We start from the raw sequence: 8,076 nt of genomic DNA, 5'->3' as shown, positions 1-8,076 counted from the left end.
TCCATTTAAATAAGAATGCAAGATAACTTTTACATACTTTTAATATGCACAAAATATACTCATTTTCATCCTATTGTCCACCCATACTACTCCTGTTTTGTTTTCCAGTACTTTTAAGATGGAAGGCCCTCTGATTTGGCTCCTCGTAATCCAAGCTTACACCTTATAAGTAAGTTATAAGCATCTATTTCATTACATAGTTAATTGAACCTAAAACATTATTTATGTATTGAATATGCAGTATTTTATTATAAATTGGTTTTCTTTTACTTTCTCCTTTATGTTACCTTTAGAGTATTATGTTGATGTTTTAAAAATTATGTGTATACCAGTTACTATTTACCAATGAATTTTATTTCTGAATAGTAAATAGGGCATTACAGAATTTTTGGTTCTAAAAACAGGGCTTTCAGACTAGTAGGGTTTGAACCAATATTCCATTCCCTCTCTCTACTTTCAGGAAGGACAGTATGCAAGTCACCCAGATGGGAGGGATGTTTATCTTCTCTGTGAAGTTCCCCAGAGAAGGTAGCACAGGCACGCCAATAATATGTTTTAGTATCTTGAAGTCTTCACAAGAAGCTAGTTCTTCCTTAGTAATACTTTCCAGGAGTCTCCATTATGTCACTGTAAAAACACGACCTTCGGTTTCCCTCTTTCTGTAGGAAAGGACAGACGGGTATTGAGAGAAGCGCATAGGTCATCCTGCAGGCTAGCAGAGGTGTTAAAAACAGACTCAGGTTTTCTTCAACAGTGGGTCTCCATAACCTTGTCTCCTTACCATGGACATGTTCCGCGTCTGCAGTGTTAACTTCTGACTGTGCTGTGATTACAGCACATCTTCGGTAAGGTGCTGTCTGCGTGGTAGAATTAAATCATTGGAACCACAGCTGTGAGGTTATGGTACCTAAGCGCATGCCCCCAGCGTTCGCTCAGACTTTGTGGGGCCACAATTTTAATTTGGTAGATTTTTTTTCTCGGATTGTTATTTCTTGTGGTATTTTGTTGTGTTGTTTTTCTTGTTCTATGGATGTAGTTATTACTTCTTAAATATTTCTAGGGACACTAATAAAAGTTGTTTTTTGAGTTCCTTCTAAAGTCTCTTCGCTCCCTTGAATTTTCTGTGTCTTCCAGGGTCCTTCTGTTGTTTATCTTAGTTTTCTCCTTCCACACTGCAGGCTCTCTTTAGGTGTATTTCAGTCCCTGCCTCTTCATTCGCGTAAAGCTGAGGTGACATGAGGCTCACCGGGCTCTCTGCATGTGGGTGCACCTTGCCACAGGCAGCCTCCCCACTGGTGGCCCCAAGCCCGCCCTTGTGCTGGGGAGCCACCAAGTGTCCAGGTGCAGAGGGCTTGCCTTTGGGGTTCTCAGAACCACACTAACTGTTTGGTCCTCACCAGGCATTTTAATTTAGTTTCTTTAGAGAATTAATTTTTAATTTTTAGTTTTTGCCTGGGGGCCTATCAGTTTTGTTGTTTCCGGTAAAGACAGGGGGTAATGCATGGAAGGAATGATTGTTGATACTGGACTTCCAGTTAATCTTTTCCTTTCTGCCATTCTCGTCATTTCTGTCCCACACTGTACTTTATTTTTCTGAGACTAGAGCCTCTTTGGGGTTTCACTGGGGAAGTCAGTGGTCCCCCTCCTCAACAGCAATCCTGTCAGAGGACTTCTGGGGCTGTAAGCTGCCTCTCTTCAGCTTTACCAGTCGGTACTTCTGGCTTCCAGACATTGGTTGAGATCTCTCAGGCCCCTGATAGTGTTTTTATTGTTGTGGGTATATATCCTTTTTTTTTTTTTTTTTTAAATAACTGCAGTAGGGTCTTCCATGTGCCCTGACCACCACCATTTTGAAATGGCGTCTTAGTCAGTCTAGGTTCTGGTAACAAAGTACCACAGACTGGGTGGCTTACAGACAACAGAAATTTATTCCTCCTTACAGTTCTGGAGGCTGGTCCTAGACAGTTGTCTTCTTGCTGTGTCCTCACGTGGTGGAAGGGGTGAGGGAGCTCTGGAGTCTCCTTCAAAAGCACACACAGCCCGTTCCTCAGGGCTCCACCCTCATGGCCTAATCACTTCCCAGAGGCCCCACCTCCTAATACCATTAGATTAGTATTTCAATTTACAGATTTGGGGGCAGACACAAACATTCAGTCCCTAATAAATGGGAAGTTCTTGCACTTGTTGATTTGTCAGAAGTGTATCTGAAGAATTAAATCAGCTCAGGAAGAGATACAATGGGGGCACAAGAACTGCAGTGGGTATTGGGGTAATCCTTGGAATAACTTGGCCGGGAAGGAGCAGTGCACTGATGTTATTATACAGATAAGGCTTTCCCGCCATGGAGGCAATCACCATTCATCACGGAGCCCTCTCAGACTCTTCTAGCTTTGTTGCTAGAAGAAAAGATGCATCTTATAAAACATCCAACTTCGTCATTAAAAGAATCTATGCAAGTAGTGTTGGTTCTTGCTGATCTTAAGACAAGTATAAATGTGGGTATGCTTACTTTTAAATTTCTTCTCTGCCCTTTGGCATGGGAGTTCCGGAGAGAATCTTCCATTCCTTCATTTCTAGAACTTACATTCCTTAGGGGATAGACCCTCACAGTACTTCTCCCCTTTCTTGTAAGAAGCATCTCATAGTCTTCCTTCTCATTTCCTTTGTGAAAAAAATTCCAGATTATTATTGATCATTTCTTTCTTGTATTTGTTGTGTAGTTCCTGAAAATGCATAGTAGATGCAGATGGGAAAAATGAGATGTTAGCTAATTAGTCCTCTAACTTCCCTGACACAAGTGATATTCATTTGTGTCTTAGAAGAAACTCTGAATTGATGTTTCCAGTCTTATCATTCCTTCATTTTACTTGGAAAAAAATAGCCATTGTCTTGTGAAAAACCCCTAGAGATCTTCCCCAGAGGTCCTCCATAGTTAGGGACCCCAGCATAACTGAGCCTAAAGCAGAATTCTCAGGCCTGTCTGATCTCTGATGTAGTACCAAGAGCCCCAAATCTATCTCTAGGGTTTGCAAAGTAGTACAGTACAGTTGGATATTAGTTATTCTTAGTGTAGTGGCATAGAGGCAACTGAAGATTGTAAAGGTCCTCTGGTGTCTGACTTCTGTTTCCTTTAAGTTGTTTGCCAGCTTAGAGCCTTTTGGACAGCTCTGGATCCGAGAGCAGGCCCTCCGAGGCCATGCCCCTGGAAGCAGATATGGACATGCTTATAATTTTATTGTATTTCTGGCATTGGCTAGAAAAAGTATCATCAGCCTGTTGTAGGTACCTTTCTTCCCAAATTTACTTTCTTCCATCTACCCCCCATAACCTGCTGGAGGTGAGGAATGTGTTTGAATACAGGTTATCAGTTGTATACTGAAAAATGACGAGCCTAAAAAGAACATTCTGTGAGCTTTTAGAACGCTCTTACACTGGTTCTGGAACCTGGAATATTGATTGACTATTTCCATTGGATGAGGGGAAGCCCAGCAAGCTCCTCCTCCTCCTTTGGAGACAGTATAGGTGGTCCCGAAGAAAAGAGACATTCATGATAGTTGTCAAATTGGTTGTCTATCACTGAAAGTAGTTCAGATACAATTTCCCTTTGGTGGGGCCAAGGGGTCCAAATCAAATCATATTCTTCAGGAGAACTTGGGGTAAGAAGACATTTAGGGAGCCCTGTCTGCCCTCCCCCAACTTTTTTTGAGGGGTGGTGGTGGTAGTGGCAAAGGGAGAGGGGGAGAGAGAGAATCTTAAGCAGGCTCCACATTGAGTGTGGAGCCCAACCCAGTGCTCAGTCTCACGACCCCAAGATCATGACCTGAGCTGAAGTCAACAGTTGGATGCTTAACTGACTGCGCCACACAGGCGCCCCTGGCCCTCCTTGTTTATAGATGTAAAATTTACACGTGGTGGAACACACCGATGTCAAATACATTCACGTAACCAAACCACAGTTAACGAACATTTCTACCCTCCAGGTTCTCTCGTGCCCGCCATCCAGGCTCTCACCATCCCCACTGGTGGCAAATGCTTTCTGATTTCTATCACGATAGAATTCTTCTTTCCTGTTCTTGACCATCATATAGATAGGATCATAGAGCATGTACTCTTTCAAGTCTGGCCTCTCACCCCAGTTCTGTGTTGTGTATCAGGTGTTCATTCTTCCTTTACTGCTGGGTGGCATTCTGTTACATGAATGGACCCAATTTGTCACTCCATTTTCCTCTTGACAGGCATTGGGGTTGCCTTCATCTTTTTAGCTGTTATGGGTCTTAAGCTGCTGTGAGCGCGTCCTCTCTCACTCACATCCCATTTGAGATTTAGGCTTAATTGCTGAGCCATACCAGACGTGTATGTTTATCTTCATGAGAAACTTCCAAGCAGTTTTCCAAAGTAATTGTACCATTTTATGCCCCAGCCAGCAGTGGATGAGCATTCCAGGTGCTCCAGTTCCTTCTCAGCATTTGTCTGTTGTTGGTTTTTCTGATTTTAGCCTTTCTTCTGAATATGAAGTGGTTTCCCCTTGTGATTTTTATTTGTATTTCCTTGATGACTAACATGTTCTTATTGGACATTTGTAGATCTTCTTTTTTGGAGTATCTCTTTCATGTTTTACCCATTTTTAATTTTTTTTAAAGATTTTATTTATTTATTTGACAGAGACCGCCAACGAGAGAGGGAACACAAGCAGGGGGAGTGGGAGAGGAAGAAGCAGGCTCCCAGCGGAGGAGCCTGATGTGGGGCTCGATCCCTGAGCACCAGGATCACGCCCTGAGCCGAAGGCAGATGCTTAACGCCTGCGCCACCCAGGCCCCCTACCCATTTTTAATTTTTGAGGGGGTCATTTTTATATTGCATTGTTTGTCTTACTGTTATTGATTCATAAGAGATTTTATATACATATAAAACCTGGAAATCTTTATAGATATCTCAGAAAATTGTGATGCAAATATATTCTTCCAATCTGTGGTTTACCTTTCATTTTCTTAAAAATGTCTTTTGATGAGCAGAAGATTTTTTTTTTAAAGATCTACTTAAGAGAGAGAGAGAGAGCAGGGGGAGGGGCAGAGGGAGAGGGAGAGAAGCAGACTCCCTGCTGAGTGGGGAGCCCAATGCAGGGCTTGATCCCAGGACCCTGAGATTCTGACCTGAGCCAAAATCAAGAGTCAGATGCTTAACGGACTGAGCTATCCAGGGGCCCCTTACGAGCAGATGATTTAAATTCTGAAGTCAATTAATCAAAGTTTCCCCCTATATTATCAGTACTTACTATCTTCTAAGTAATCTGCCTTCCCAAGGTTGTGAAGGTATCCTTCTGTGTTTTCTTTTAGAGACCTTATATTTTAAACTTTTGTGCTTTGGTCTGTGAACCATCACAGATTAATTTTTGTGTATCGGGTTAGGTAGAGGTGAAGGTTCTTTTTTTTTTTTGCACGTTTCCCCAGTTGTTCCAGTATGATTTGTTGAAAAGACTTTCCTTTCCTCATTGAATTATTTTGGCACCTTTGTTGAAATCAGTTGCCTATATATGTGTTGGTCTATTTCAGAGGAAACTGAAGAGTGTTTGTATAGACTACATGTGGTACACACTTAAGTCTAGGAAATGAGTTCATGTTGGTCAACTTTAATAAGCCTCAAGTGGCTAGCAGTCTTGGATTTCTATATAATGGAACCTTTGCATCAAAAGTCACTGACAATTGCTGTATGGGGGCCATTTTTTGCTTACTAAGCCAGCTGAAGCTTCCAGAAGTTTCAGTGTTCCCACATTAAATAAAATCTCTTATCTGCAAAGAAATAATGCTATCAAATCTGCGAGGTCAGGCCTCAGCCTGCAGGCAACTTCAAAGAGAACTAAACAGTAATTTTTCTTATTTGAAAACTGGATATGCATGGATTCAGCATGACTGATTTGGAACTCATTATAATTAAGTGTGGGTCAGACTAAAAGATATTACTCTTTTAAAAAATATTTTATTTTATTAGAGAGAGAGAGCACGAGCAGGGGGAGGGGCAGAAGGAGAGGGAGAAGCAGACTTCCCACTGAGCAGGTGATCCAATGTGGGACTCCATCCCAGGACTCTGGAATCATGATGTGAGCTGAAGGCAGATGCTTAACTGACTGAGCCACCCAGGTGCCCCTAAAAGATACTACTCTTAAGATGGACATTTTTCATGATGTAAAGAAGCTTGTGAAGAAAAATTTGTTTTAATAACTTGTGCACATTTTATGCAAAAATAGATTTGCTGACTTGAAACAAATCTTGCCTATGGGTAGAATCTCTACTTGGAATGGTTTTGGTAAACAGTTTTACATAGTATTTTTACTTGAATATAGTAAAAAAAAAAACTATTTTCTTTTAAAAGATTCCTTACTTTGAAAACCAAAGGATGAATACCAAAGTTATTTTATTAAAAAGGTAAAATAAATGGTGATAATCTCTTTTTGGCACCGTGAATTTTAGAATTTTAACTTCATGTTTTCATGGTATGGCCCTGTAGTGCAGTGGTTGAGCACAGGACTCTGATGCTGGCCTGTCGGGTTGGGGACACTAGCTCTCCTGGTCCCTGACAGGCAAAGGACTTATGCCTCTGTGCTTTGCCCTAAAACCCGGACAGTAGGAGTGTCTGAAGGTTTAGCTGTGCTGGGTCATATGAGCACTATGTAGCTTTTGGCCAGTGGTAACATTGTATTACTTTCATAATAAAAACATATGCAAATAGGAAATTTTTTTAGAAAGAAAAACCAGAAAGCAAAAGTATATTACACTGTCCTATGATTTAGGTACCTCACCCTTCACAGGAGACTTCCCAGTTGGTTGAATTGATCAGATTTTACTCTTAATTCCTGTTCTCCCCCAAAAGGGTATAGAACTAAAGGATTTTCTTTTGAGCTCCTTGGGAGATATATGCCCGAAAATACAAGAGGCACTTCATGCTAATTACTAGAATTACTTTTGTCTCTGTAAAAAGATTTTACAAGGAAAGATAGTCTTTTAAGCCCATGTCTTCCTTTCCTGCTTTGCTCAGTTAACCCAAGTAAAAAAAAATCCACTCACTTGAAATACCTACCACCTTCTCTAGCCTGTGTTTGGACTTGTTGTGCTCAGCTCCTGGCCCCTGTTTTTGCTTTCTCTAGCGATTTCCTGGCCAGAGCCGGAACTAGAGCCGAGTCTGTGAGAAGTGGCTGCGACAGGCCTTTTTGCCCACTCGTCTTCCCCTCAGGACTTTGGAAGGAGGGAAATGTCTGACCCTCACTGTAATCCTGTGTGCACATACCCAAAAGCAAAATCCAGCTCAGGCCAAATCCAAAGGTTGCTAATGCACTGTTGATGATGTAATTCCAGGTGAAATAATGATGTTTTGGTTACTCATACAAACCAGGTTTGCCCATAGAATGAAATATGAGCTTTCCACACGTTGTCATGGGATGGCCATCTTAGTCTATGTGAAGTATTTGTCTTTGTCGTACCTGTGTGGTTAAGGCCTGAGGAAAATTGATACCGTTACAGCTGACTTACCGGATCTTACAGTATTGAAGGATCTTACAGTATTGAAGATGAGACTTCTCATGAAGTCTGCTCAAAGTCATCGAGCTTTTGTTTACGTTCTTGGTGTTGTTTGGCAAATGCCACAGGTGCCACATCTCCTGATGTGACAATACGGGACAAACGCATTCTACAAGGTCACTTTCCCTCCCTGCCATCCCAGCGCTCTCTCATCCCCCAGCAGCTCCTGCACACATTACTTGTTTACTCCTTCACCCCACTTCCTTTCCTCTGTAGCTGCAGCCCCTCCCATGTCACAGAGAAAAAAAAAGCCAGAGGAGAGCTCACCCGGGTTCTTGCCCCGTCCACACACCCCATCTGCGCCTGCCTTGTTCCGCTTGCCTCCTGTTGCAGTGGAAGAGGAGTCCTTCTTCCGCATGCCCATGGCTCTGGATCCCAGCCCTAGCCTCCCTCACCTTCTCAGAGCCGTTTTCTCCGACTTGATACCTGCCATTCACTTCTGATGAGCATTTAAGCCTAATGTCTTGTCTTACTAATTAAACACACACACAGACACACAGACATACAC

General features: G+C 42.1%; 1 long non-coding RNA gene across 6 annotated transcripts in view; it reads left to right on the top strand.

The window, feature by feature from the left end:
• LOC125281119 (uncharacterized) overlaps positions 1–8,076 on the top strand; it is a 225,606-nt gene that overhangs the window by 129,708 nt on the left and 87,822 nt on the right. For all 6 annotated transcript variants that reach the window (XR_008956443.1, XR_007188195.2, XR_007188198.2 and 3 more), the window contains one exon: positions 109–169. This is a non-coding gene — a long non-coding RNA (uncharacterized LOC125281119). The remainder of the gene's footprint in view (positions 1–108; positions 170–8,076) is intronic.

The sequence above is a fragment of the Ursus arctos genome, unplaced genomic scaffold (assembly GCF_023065955.2).
Source record: "Ursus arctos isolate Adak ecotype North America unplaced genomic scaffold, UrsArc2.0 scaffold_3, whole genome shotgun sequence".
In the NCBI taxonomy this organism is placed as follows: domain Eukaryota; kingdom Metazoa; phylum Chordata; class Mammalia; order Carnivora; family Ursidae; genus Ursus; species Ursus arctos.
This window is presented reverse-complemented; position numbering and strand designations above follow the sequence as displayed.